At 39.6% G+C, this 12,613-nt stretch overlaps 1 long non-coding RNA gene across 2 annotated transcripts in view; it reads left to right on the top strand.

The window, feature by feature from the left end:
- The window catches only part of LOC123334399, a 74,506-nt gene extending 62,207 nt beyond the window's left edge, over positions 1–12,299 (top strand). For both annotated transcript variants that reach the window (XR_006552167.2, XR_006552168.2), the window contains exon 6: positions 12,234–12,299. This is a non-coding gene — a long non-coding RNA (uncharacterized LOC123334399). The remainder of the gene's footprint in view (positions 1–12,233) is intronic.
- The last annotated feature ends 314 nt before the right edge of the window (positions 12,300–12,613 follow it).

Raw genomic sequence — 12,613 nt, 5'->3', positions numbered from 1 at the left:
TTGTTGTTCATTCGCTCATCCATGTCCAGCTTTTTGCGATCCCATGGTCTGGCAGCATACCAGGCTTCCTGTCCTTCACTATCTTCACTATCTTTCTCACACTAATGTCCATTGAGTCGGTGATGCCATCCAACCATCTCATCCTCTGTTGCACCCTTCTCTTCTTGCCCTCAATCTTTACCAGCATAAAGGTCTTTTCTAATGAGTTGGCTCTTCACATCAGGTGGCCAAAGGATTGGAGCTTCAGCTTCAGTACCAGTCCTTCCAATGAATACTTAGGGTTGATTTCCTTTAGGATTGACTGGTTTGATCTCTTTACAGTTCAAGGGACTCTCAAGAGTCTTCTCCAGTACCACAACTGGAAAGCATCAGTTCTTTAGCACTCAGCCTTCTTTATGGTCCAACTGTCATATCCATACAGGACTACTGGAGAAGCCATAGCTTTGACTATACAGATCTTTGCTGTAAAGTGATGTCTCTGCTTTTTAATACACTGTCCAGATTTGTCATAGCTTTTCTTCCAAGGAGAGTCTTCTATGTTCATGGCTGTAGTCACCATCTGCAGGGCTTCCCTGGTGGCTCAGACAGGAAAGAATCCACCTGCAATGCAGGAGACATTGGCTTGATCCCTGGGTTGGGAAGATCCCCTGTAGGAGGAAATGGAAACCCACTCCAGTATTCTTGCCTGGGAAATCCCATGGACAGAGGAGCCTGGTGAGCTGCAGTCCATGGGATCACAAAGATTTGGACACAACTGCTTGACTAACACACACACTAACTGTCTGCAGTGATTTTGGAGCCCAAGAAAATAAAATATTACTTCTCCCACTTTTTCCCCATCTATTTACTGTGATTGGATATTTTCAAATGTTCATTGTACTGATTCAACAAAAGGCCTAGAGAACAGTTCAAATGATGACCTATCTCAAATACTCTGGAGAAATATATTAGGAAAGATAAACATATGTAATGGAGAGCTTCTATTTATCTAACAAATATCAATATTTATTGAGTGTTTGCCGTGTACTTTGCATACTGCACTGGGTACTTGGCATTTTATTTTATACACAGAAGCATGGTCCCTGCTCTCAGGGCACTTTAAGTCCAGCGGGGGTGATGCAGCATAAACAATACCCACAAACGCACACATGCATGCACTTTGTAATGAGTGCTATAAAAGAAAAGAACCAAGTGTTGAGAGAAAGAAAAACTTTGAGGTAGTTGTGATGATGGAGGTTTGTTTACTTTAGACTGGAATATCTGGAAAGGTCTTTCTGACTTGACATCTCTGCTGGATTGTGAAGGTTGAAGACACTGCCGTGGGAAGGATGAAAGATATCATTCCAGGAAGAGCATGTGTGAAAGCCCTAAGCAGAAAAGACCTTTGGAAATTCCTAAAAGTGAAAGAATACCAAAGAGATTGGAGCATAGAGAACTCCATAGAGGGGAAGAGATTGGGCTTGCAGTGTTCAGATTGTTATGCCGTGGCAGGCATTAGGAGCTTACTCTAAACACAAATGGAAACCACTAGCATGTTCTATACAAAAGGAAGTATGATATGATCATTCAAACAAATTTAAAAACTCATAGTATTTATTTCATAATTTTAAAAGTATAGGATTTTGATTTTTCCACATATAACATTCCATATTCTTCAGTTTTTGCTTGCTTTTTGCTTTAGTGTCATTTTTGGTAGAGAAATAGTCATCTATAACAATTACTTAGGAGAAGAGAAAAATTCTCCAGCTTGACATTGGGAAGGTTGTTTAGCTACTCCTTTCTATGCCAGAACTCTGAATGTTAAAAATAAAATTTGGTAAAGTAATTTTAAGGCTGTGATCCAAGAATATTTATCTTGAAGAGTATTTACATTTTGTCCTGTTACTGACTACATTCAGTAATCAATAACACATTCTTTCTAAAGTTATATTACATTCTTTGTAGAGCTCTGGTAAGGGGTGTTACTCTTCAAAGGTGGTTCAGAAATATAAACAGTGGTTTCAAATACCATTTTATAAAAACCAATCCATTGTTTGCTAATCTCTGTATGACCCCATGGTGGTCTAAATCTTTTAGATTCTCTTGGGTAAGGTAGGGGAATAAGAGAAGACACTGAGGTTTTCATAATTCAAAAGTGCTTCTCAGGAAGTGGAAAGAAACATTCCTTTTGTTCTGTACCAAGCAGAAACCTAGGGCAAATGCAAACAAACAAACAAACAAACAAAACAACAACAAAAAAATACAATTTTCTCATAAAAGATGAAGAAATATTTCATGGTGATTTTTGAGTGTGTGTATGTTCTTTAACTTGCTGAAAATGAAAGAATGGAGTTTGTTTCTTCTGGTGAAAGAATAAGAATATAAACTTGACTCTTTAAAAAAAGTGAGGTGTGCTGTATTAATAAAGGAATTATAAAATTTGATAAAGGAATAGATATGGACCACATATGTTCTCTATGTGGATGACAGAGGATGAGATGGTTGGATGGCATCAGCGACTCTATGGACATGAGTTTGAGTCAGCTTTGGGAGTTGGTGATGGACAGGGAAGCCTGGTGTTCTGCAGTCCTTGGGTTTGCAAAGACTCGGACACAACTGAGTGACTGAACTGAACTAATGCTTTCTCTAAAGGTACAACATATAACGAATTCACAAATTTACAATTTTTATAACTGACTTTACCCCATATTATCGGTGAATGAAATCAGAATTCTTTACTGCTTCCCTGCAGTGTATTCCTATTTATTATGGAGGATATGGGCTTCCCTTGTGGCTCAGCTGGTAAAGAATCTGCCTGCAGTATAGGAGACTTGGATTTGATTCCTGGGTTGGGAAGATCCCCTGGAGAAGGGAAAGGGTACCCACTCCAGTATTCTGGCCTGGAGAATTCCAAGGACTATAGGAGTCAAATGATGCTGTGAAAGTGCTTCACTCAACATGCCAGCAAATTTGGAAAACTCAGTAGTGGCCACAGGACTGGAAAAGGTCAGTTTTCATTCCAATCCCAAAGAAAGGCAATGCCAAAGAATGCTCAAAGTACCACACAATTGCACTCATCTCACACGCTAGTAAAGTAATGCTCAAAATTCTCCAAGCCGGGCCTCAGCAATACATGAACCGTGAACTTACAGATGTTCAAGCTGGTTTTAGAAAAGACAGAAGAACCAGAGATCAAATTGCCAACATCTGCTGCATCATTGAAAACTCTCTTGAGTTTCAGAAAAACATCTATTTCTGCTTTATTGACTATGCCAAAGCCTTTGACTGTGTGGATCACAATAAACTGTGGAAAGTTCTGAAAGAGATGGGAATACCAGACCACCTGATCTGCCTCTTGAGAAATCTGTATGCAAGTCAGGAAGCAACAGTTAGAACTGGACATGGAACAACAGACTGGTTCCAAATAGGAAAAGGAGTACATCAAGGCTGTATATTGTCACCCTGCTTATTTAACTTATATGCAGAGTACATCATGAGAAATGCCAGGCTGGAAGAAGCACAAGCTGGAATCAAGATTGCTGGGAGAAATATCAATAACCTCAGATATGCAGATGACACCAGTCCATTCTAAAGGAGATCAGCCCTGGGTGTTCTTTGGAAGGAATGATGCTAAAGCTAAAACTCCAGTACTTTGGCCACCTCATGCAAAGAGTTGACTCATTGGAAAAGACTCTGATGCTGGGAGGGATTGGGGGCAGGAGGAAAAGGGGATGACAGAGGATGAGATGGCTGGATGGCATCACCGACTCGATGGACGTGAGTTTGAGTGAACTCCGGGAGATGGTGATGGACAGGGAGGCCTGGCATGCTGTGATTCATGGGGTTGCAAAGAGTCGGACACGACTGAGTGACTGAACTGAACTGAACCACCCTTATGGCAGAAAGTGAAGAAGAACTAAAGAACCTCTTGATGAAAGTGAAAGAGGAGAGTGAAAAAGTTGGCTTAAAGCTCAACATTCAGAAAACTAAGATCATGGTATCTGGTCCCATCATTCATGGCAAATAGATGTAGAAACAGTGGCAGACTTTAGTTTTTCGGGCTCCAAAATCACTGCAGATGGTGACTGCAGCCATGAAATTAAGAGACACTTAGTCCTTGGAAGGAAAGTTATGACTAACCCAGATGCATGTTAAAAAGCAGAGACATCACTTTGCCAATAAAGGTTCATCTAGTCAAGGCTATGGTTTTTCCAGTAGTCATGTATGGATGTGAAAGTTGGACTACAAAGAAAGCTGAGTGCTAAAGAATTGATGCTTTGAACTGTGGTGTTGGAGAAGACTCTTGAGAGTCCCTTGGACTGCAAGGAGATCCAACCAGTCCATCCTAAAGGAGATTGGTCCTGGATGTTCATTTGAAGGAGTGATGTTGAAGCTGAAACTCCAATACTTTGGCCACGTGATGCGAAGAGCTGACTCATTTGAAAAGACCCTGATGCTGGGAAAGATTGAGGGCAGGAGGAAAAGGGGACGACAGAGAATGAGATGGTTGGATGGCAGCACCGACTCAATGGACATGGGTTTGGGTAAACTCTGGGAGTTGGTGATGGACAGGGAGGCCTGGTGTGCTACAGTTCATGGGGTTGCAAAGAGTCAGACACGACTGAGCGACTGAACTGAACTGAACTGACGGAGGATGTGGCTTTAATTGCTGGATGCCAGGTAGTGAAAAGAGATTCATTTTGATTTTTTAGGGTCTTAATTTAAGCATTGGACATTTATTCCCTTGTGTCCAGATTCTGTCCTCAGCAACCTGTGCCCTCTTGTCTAGTCATCAGTTTTCTCCTGGGTAAAGAGGAAGGCAAGGTGACTGGGGAGGCACCAGCTGTGTCTCGTAAATTGGGGACTCTCCTGTGATCCATTGCTGGGGCTATGTGGGTGGCTCAGCCCAGGCTCTGCTGTCTGGCAGCTGGTGGACTCGTGCCGTCCCCCGGAAGGCTTGGAGTAGAAAGTTGAGTACGGTTCTCAGTGATTTTCTTTCACTCCTCAGAAAGTTCCAGGATGAAATTATACATGCTGTGTCATGATTGACTACAGTGAACAGGTAGGAGACTGAAAGACCATAAGGTGGTTTCCATTACGGGAGAATTTTACTCCAGGGGCACATTATAGTTAAGTTTCTTGGTTAACGTTCATGTGGTTTATTAGTCTCTGACCTTGTGCTGCTGACTTGAAGCTCTCTAACCTGTTCTTGATTCTGTATCCTCTTGTTTTGCCTGCTTTTGAAAAAGGAAAAATGTTAAAACACTTAGGATAATAACCAATATTACACTAAAATGTAGAGTTGAAGTTGGTATGAGTGACTTAGCCACTTTAATCTGTGCCTAGTACAGGATTTATTTTCTAAAATGTACTTCTTTTGTTAAGGCTTACTTGCCGATACTCTCACAATTTTGTCACATACTCCAAAAGCTCTGAATGGAAGTGCTTAAACATATCTTAGGTAATTTCATATATTTTCTGAATTAATCCTTAAAGAAGTGCCATGAACTAGGTAGTAACCCATTTTTAGAGACAAAATCAAGGTTCAGAGGAGTTAAAGGATGTATCCAGAGTTACGAGCAATAACTTCTGGGACAGAACTTGTCCTTCGGGTAAAGGAAATTAGTGATCACAGACCTATTGGTTTTCCCTTGCTTCACCAGCATGTTAAATTCATCATTTCTGCAATATTAAATATAAGGATAATGAGGGCACAGTACAATCAGAATAGTAGCATAAATGCTTATTTTAAAGGTATTTAAAAATCTCCATTGTGTATTCATGACAACAATTAAGCTCTTGGTAAGGCCAAAGGGTGAGAATGTTTCAATGAGTCTTTTTCTGCCATCCATTATCAACTTGGAAAATCAATACTAATAGGGGAAGAACAAGAGCAAAGACTAAGTTTGTTACACGTGATCAGAAAATGAAACACATCTACCATGTTAGTGTTGCTTTCAATTTATGCTGACATTTACTGAAAATAGTCTGCAATATTTGGCAAAGTTAAAAGAGAGATTGCTCCCCAATTAGCCAGAGGATCAAAAAGGGAAGATTAGGGAGGGAAATGTTGTCTATTTTTTTTAAGAAGCAAAATGTTTGGAAAGGTCAGGCTTTGAGTGAGCTAGCCTCCACCACTTTTAGTATTCAGGTTGACTAATGAGCACTTCACTCATCATTCTAATGGATGTATTTGTGCTGAGAAAGAATAATAGAGTGCTTTTCAATAACTGATGCCAATAGCTACTCTATAGACAGAAGCTAAATAATTTCTCTGTTATCTGCTTAACTGCCAAAAAATCTTAGAGCCAAATATAGACTCTGATTTTATAGTATAATTTTTTATTAAATACTTTCAATTCATTTATTTGATCAATATTCAGTAAATATTTATTGAGTTTGTACTATGTGCCAGGCCCTATTCCAGGCTCTCTAGACACAGTGGTGTACAAACTACTCTCTAGACAGAAGCTAAATACTTTCTCTGTTGTCTGCTTAACTGCCAAAAATTCTTAGAGCCAAATATAAGCTATGGTTTTATAGTACCATATCTTTATGAAATCCTTTGTTCAGTTGTTTGATCAATATTCAACAAATATTTATTGAGCTTCTACTTTAGGCCAAGCCCCGTTCTTGACTCTGTAGAAACAGTGGTGTACAAAGTTTTGACTTTCACAGCTTAAAATCCACTCTAGTTAGACAACACTTACTTGTTAGTATCCAAAATACTGGACTTTCACATTCTCTGTATCTTCTGCTTTCCTATTAAGAGCCACAGAAAACAGAGATACCTTCTTTAATTTAAAGACCCGATGCTTCTTTAACAATCAAAACATATCCAAAGTCTACCATTCCTGGCAAACTAAAGTCTGCAGAACACTTTCAAATAGGCAGTGGAATATGGCAACTTCGTTTGATGAAGTCCATATTGTATTGAGAGAAGTGCTAATTTTCAGGTAGTCCTGTAGTGATTTCCTTAAACAGTTGAGTGAAGATTGAAGAAACAGCCCTTTTTTAATGGCAGAGAAGTTTTTAAAAGATGACGAAAAAGAATTCCTAAAATAAAAGATAATCAGATGAAAAACAGAGAACATCAGATAACAAGACCAGTTTCCTCCTCAAAGAAATTGAAGTCACAGGTAAATCCTTCAGTGAATAATATGGAAGTTGGGATTTGATCTGTTCTATTCACCCATTTATCTGTGGTCATGAACACTTGAGAACCCCTGGCTTTAATTGCTGGATGCCTGGTAGTGAAAAGAGATTCATTTTGCCTTTTTAGGGTCTTAGTATATGCATTGGTCGGCTTGCTCATGTTCCATGAGTCTAGGGCCGCTGAGTGGTCTTCTGGAAGAAGACCAGCTGTTTCCTAGCAAATGTTGAACATTGTTTTTTGCTAAGAATTTTTCTGCCACCACCTTTGGCACTGAAAAATGTCTTTTGTGGAAATAAGTACATGTATTTCTAGAAGACAAATAGAAGCTGATATATGTTTACTTCCTGTATATAATGTAGACACTTAGATTTACCTGAAACTAGCAAGTTAATTCTATCAGGTGAAATCAGTCAATTGGTAATAAATGAAAACAACTTCTTTTTATATTATGTAGACCCATATAATGATTTTATTGGTTACATCTTTTTAAAAATTTGCTTTGGGACTTCTGAATGGATACACTGAAAAACTGTAGAGAAAATTTCTTTGTAGAGCTTAGTTTTTGTAATTGAATTTTATATGCCTAGGTTTGTTTTTAAATTGAAAGATTAGGGAACATATTCCATTTGACATAGTTTTTCTTTCATTTTGGGTTCTCTCTTTTTATTTTCTTTCTTACCCAATAGGCAATATTGTATGCTTTTCATGCTTTTACACATGAGCTACCATGTTAGGCAAAACATCAGTTCTATTTCATTTCCTCATGAAAAGAACCAGCTCAATACTCTAACAGACTTGAAAATTTTTCAAAGAATGCACCATGCCAAGACAGTGGTCTCCTCTACATCTTCTCTTAGCACCTCTCTTCCTATAGCTCACTTGCAGAAGTCTTTCTCTGGGATTTTGAAATTTAATGACTAGGGAAGTCGGGATGCAAAGACTGTATATATTTAGAAGATAGCTGAAGTGGCAAACTGATATTTTTCAAAAAACTGATTGAGAGGATGCTGAGATGTTTGGGGGCTGAGCTTGGAATCAGGAATCTTTTAGACGATCCTCAAACTCTTTGGGGGAGGTTGCTATTTTAATGGATAAATAATTCTTTTCGTTTAAAAAACAAGACTTGCTATTTCTTTAAAAAGCCGTTTCTACCCTTCCTAATTAAAAATCTCCTATTTTGTAGATGTGGCTTTAATTTGAAGCAATATGGTATTCTCCTTTCCCCCCCTCCCATTCTAACTAAACAAACTCTGTAAGAATTAGCTTTGAGTTATTCCATCTGTGGACTTTTAATTTTGTCATAAAAACACAGAAGCCTGGCAGGGAACTGTTTCCAACTGGCTACATGTATCATCTTGTCTGAAAGCTGGTTAAGTAAGTATGGCATTTAAAATGAAATAAAAAACTCCATTTATGGAACTAGTTCACTCCAAGTGTTTGCCCACTTCTTTGACCATCTGTTTATGTTGACAGCCACCGCCCCACATTGTGCCAAAGTGCCCTTGGCTATTAAAACAGTGTTTTGTGTGTGAGTGGTGTGTGTCCTCACACATGTATGTGTTTCTGGGGTGCCATTTTCTTGAGAAATGTCTTGTTAAAGGTTTCATAGGATCCATGTGAAGATATTTCAGGTCATTGGCTGTTCAGGAAACACTGCGCTGAAAATGCTACAAGCCCACGCATTTTTAAAAAGGCTCTCCCCGCGCCCCCCCCCCCTCCCCCCCACACCCCTTGAAGTAGTGAAATTTCTTTTAAAAGACTATGAAACGTGGAAGTGTTAGTCACTCAGTCATGTCTGACTCTTTGTGACCCCATGGGCTGCCTGCCAGGCTCCTCTGTCCATGGAATTCTTCAGGCAAGAATACTGGGGTGGGTTGCCATGCCCTTCTCCAGGAGATCTTTCTGACCCAGGGATTGAACCCAGGTCTCCCGCACTGCAGGCAGATTCTTTACGTTCTGAGCCACCAGGGAGGCCCTAAAAGACTATGAATATACTAAGAAAATACCTGTTGAGCATGGCAAGCATGGTACTGATATTATGTGTTGAAGAAGAATCCAAATTGAAATCTAAACATTTCTGAAGACAGAACACCTAAAGAATGACTCAGGAATTCTAAACTGTTGGCAAGATTCTTTCTGTTAACAGAAATGTCTGAGTCGATATTTAATTTACCAGATGCAAGGGTAACACTGCTTTTACATTTAACAGTGAAAATAAAGCCTTCAGGGGCAAGCTGGCCACCTTGTAGAGGAAGAACTGTGGACACTGGGGTTGCCAATATGGCATCACATGGTTTTCCATACTTTGAACATCTATTTATTAAAGATTTTAAACAACTATTTCTTAAAAACCAATCAGTGCACAATACTATTTTAAGCACTGAGCCAGAGAAGTGAAGAGTCGCATTGTCATGTGTATCAAAATTGTGATTCCAAGTGGGGAGGGGGAAATACAAATAATAAGATAAGACGATGAAGAGAGAGATATTGTCAAGTGGAGATAAAAACTGTATAGGAGTTCCAAGGATGGAGAGGTCTTGGTGGGCCAGTGACAAGTCAGCTTCTGTTCTGTGAGGCTGTATCTTCTCTTTCCTGTGCTGTGCTGAGTCACTCAGTCGTGTCCAACTCTTTGCAATCCCATGGATGGTAGCCCACCAGGCTCCTCTGTCCATGGGTATTCTCCAGGCAAGAATACTGAAGTGGGTTGCCATGCCGTCCTTTAGGGGATCTTCCCAACCCAGGGATGGAACCCAGATCTTCTGCATTGCAGGCGGATTCTTTACCATCTGAGTCCCTAAATTATCTGGAATACATGGGAGTATCTGAGAGGCCTCTAATTTTCTCTGAGTATGGACATACTTACAATAATGCCAGAGGAGCATAATGAGAGCAGGGGTATTTATATACTTGAGTAACTCATGGAGATATAGTACAGGCTTAGAAACAAATGTGTGACTTGGGGACCAGTATAGAAAACAGTCACGGAACTCTTTTAGGTAAAGTTGAATGCCTTTCCTTTGTCTGACTCTGATCTATAATTATTATTTGGTACTACATTTTAATCCTCTAAGAAGTATTGATATTTATTTATTTACGCCACTTGGTTTGTCAGCTTTTCAAATAGGTTTGCTTTTTCTCAGATCATTTTCTGTGTTTTACCATCAATTGCCATAGAATTCTTTCTCAGAGCCTGGGTCGGGCTGAATAACAGATATCATTTCTGACAGTTGTAAAGTGAGGCTAACGAACGTCCCAATGAGGATGTCCTGTGCCAGGCTCATCCATCCAGCTGAATCTGCATTGTGAGTGTCATGGCCCACTGCTACCCAGGGCTGCAGTCATTCATTTAATAACTCAGTTCATAGGCATCATAGGGTGACTGCAGCGTTTCATATTATTCAAGACAAATAAAGAATATAAAAATGGCGCATGGAGAAAAGTAACATTTTAGTTCTTCTCACTGACCATGGCTTTTTGAAATGCTGAGCTCATATGACAGTTACTCTTGAGTCATAAAATGTTAACCAGAGTCTATTAAGTATGGAAAGTCTGTATTTCCAGCTGTGTCACTGATGGCATGTGGTGTTTGCTTTGTGTTTACTGGCAAGGATTTTTAAGGTGTGGTTATTTTCCGAAACTCCGGTATTTAAAGTGCAGACCATTCCTGCAGTAAGCAAATTGAACTTGCTTCTAGGAGTTGATACTAAGAAATAATTGTGAAAAAATGCATTAACAGAAAGAAACATAGTGTTAAATATAGATTATGCCTTCTTTGTAATGAATTTTCTTCCCTTTCTTTGGATCTGTTTACTTTTTTCCCTTTCGTTCATCTAAAATTAGTCTAGGTATTCAGTCTTATTTTGGATGCTACAAAGCTGTCATTGAAACAGCAAGCTAGAACAATGAAAATGAGCTGTCTTTAAGGGCAGACAAGAGTGTTCAAATAGCAATATAAAGGCACAAACTTCTAGTTAAAATCAGCCACAATTGTTAATGATGAAAATTTTTGCCCTTCAAAGATGTAAAACTGGTGAAAGCAATTTATTATTGTTCCTATGATTAGTCTCTTGGTATAGTTTATTTTGCATAGTAGATCCTCAAATGTTTAATGAATGAAGATATAAATGATTTTCCTTGGTGATGAAGTCACACTGATGGAAATAAACACAGAAAAAAAGTCTGGATTCATAAAATGAGCCTTAGAGAGTAACCATAAAAATCATAGTTAAGACAAGACAACAAGTCTTTTTTTTTTTTTTTACCTAAATAAAGATATTTTCTTCCATGGAATTTTTGAGTATTTAAGAGTAAGTCAAAATTGGAAAAAAATCCAAGATAGGTACTATTTGGGAAAGTTAAAACTTATTGCCACAGTCATCTTTTCCTGCTGTGAACTCCTACAATTGTGTAGCTGCATCTCATTTATAAAATGTGTAGCTCTACACCTGGTTTTAAAATTGCTGGTATTTATACTGCTGGGGAGCAGGATATGCCATCCCAGAATGTGCCGCTTGAGTGTGTGGATTATCTCAAGCTAAAGACAGTCAAGGCCCGGCAACTTCCCTGGTGGTCCTGTGGTTAAAAATCCACCTTCCAATGCGAAGGATGTTGGTTTGATCCCTGATCAGGGAACTAAGATCCCATATGCCGTGGGGCAACTAGAACCTGTGCGCTGCAGCTAGAGAGAAGCCCACGTGCCGCAACAAAGGCCTAACACAGCCAAAAAAGAATGACAAGAAAGACAGGCAAGGCCCAACAGATGCAGGAAGAGCTTTTCACCTCTCCTTTAACTATTTAAAATAATTTAGACAGGGAATCTGTGCCAAAAGAGAGCTTTTACCAGAGATAACTTTTTTTTATCAGAAAGACTTCTCTGCATGGCACGGCAAACAGTTGTTTACAATGTTTACGCTCCTCATCTTCCCATGAATTGCCCTCCTCCCATTTGAAGCCCCAGACCTCTCCCCTCTTCTTCATTTAGGATGGTATATAAGCCTCAATTACCAGACTATAAGGGGAGTATCATATTTTTATGGGGCCTCTATAAGTAGGAAGTTTGGTTTTCTTCTGATCTGTCTTATGTTAAATTATTTTTTAGGCCAGCTGCTGCTGCTGCTGCTGCTAAGTCGCTTCAGTCGTGTCCGACTCTGTGCGACCCCATAGACAGCAGCCCACCAGGCTCTGCCGTCCCTGGGATTCTCCAGGCAAGAACACTGGAGTGGGTTGCCATTGCCTTCTCCATTGTGTGAAAGTGAAAGGTGAAAATTGAAAGTGAAGTTGCTCAGATGCATCCAACTTGTAGCGACCCCATGGACTGCAGCCTACCAGGCTCCTCCATCCATGGGATTTTCTAGGCAAGAGTACTGGAGTGGCTTGCCATTGCCTTAGGCCAGCTAAAGAACCTAAAAAGGAAGAAGGGAAAACTTTTCTGCCCCCAAAATACTATACTTCCAAATAAAAGCTCTTTGAGTCAGGCCT

This window comes from Bubalus bubalis, chromosome 7 (assembly GCF_019923935.1).
Source record: "Bubalus bubalis isolate 160015118507 breed Murrah chromosome 7, NDDB_SH_1, whole genome shotgun sequence".
NCBI classification, from domain to species: domain Eukaryota; kingdom Metazoa; phylum Chordata; class Mammalia; order Artiodactyla; family Bovidae; genus Bubalus; species Bubalus bubalis.
The sequence above is the reverse complement of the archived record's forward strand: the minus strand, read 5'-3'. Positions and strand labels throughout refer to the sequence as shown.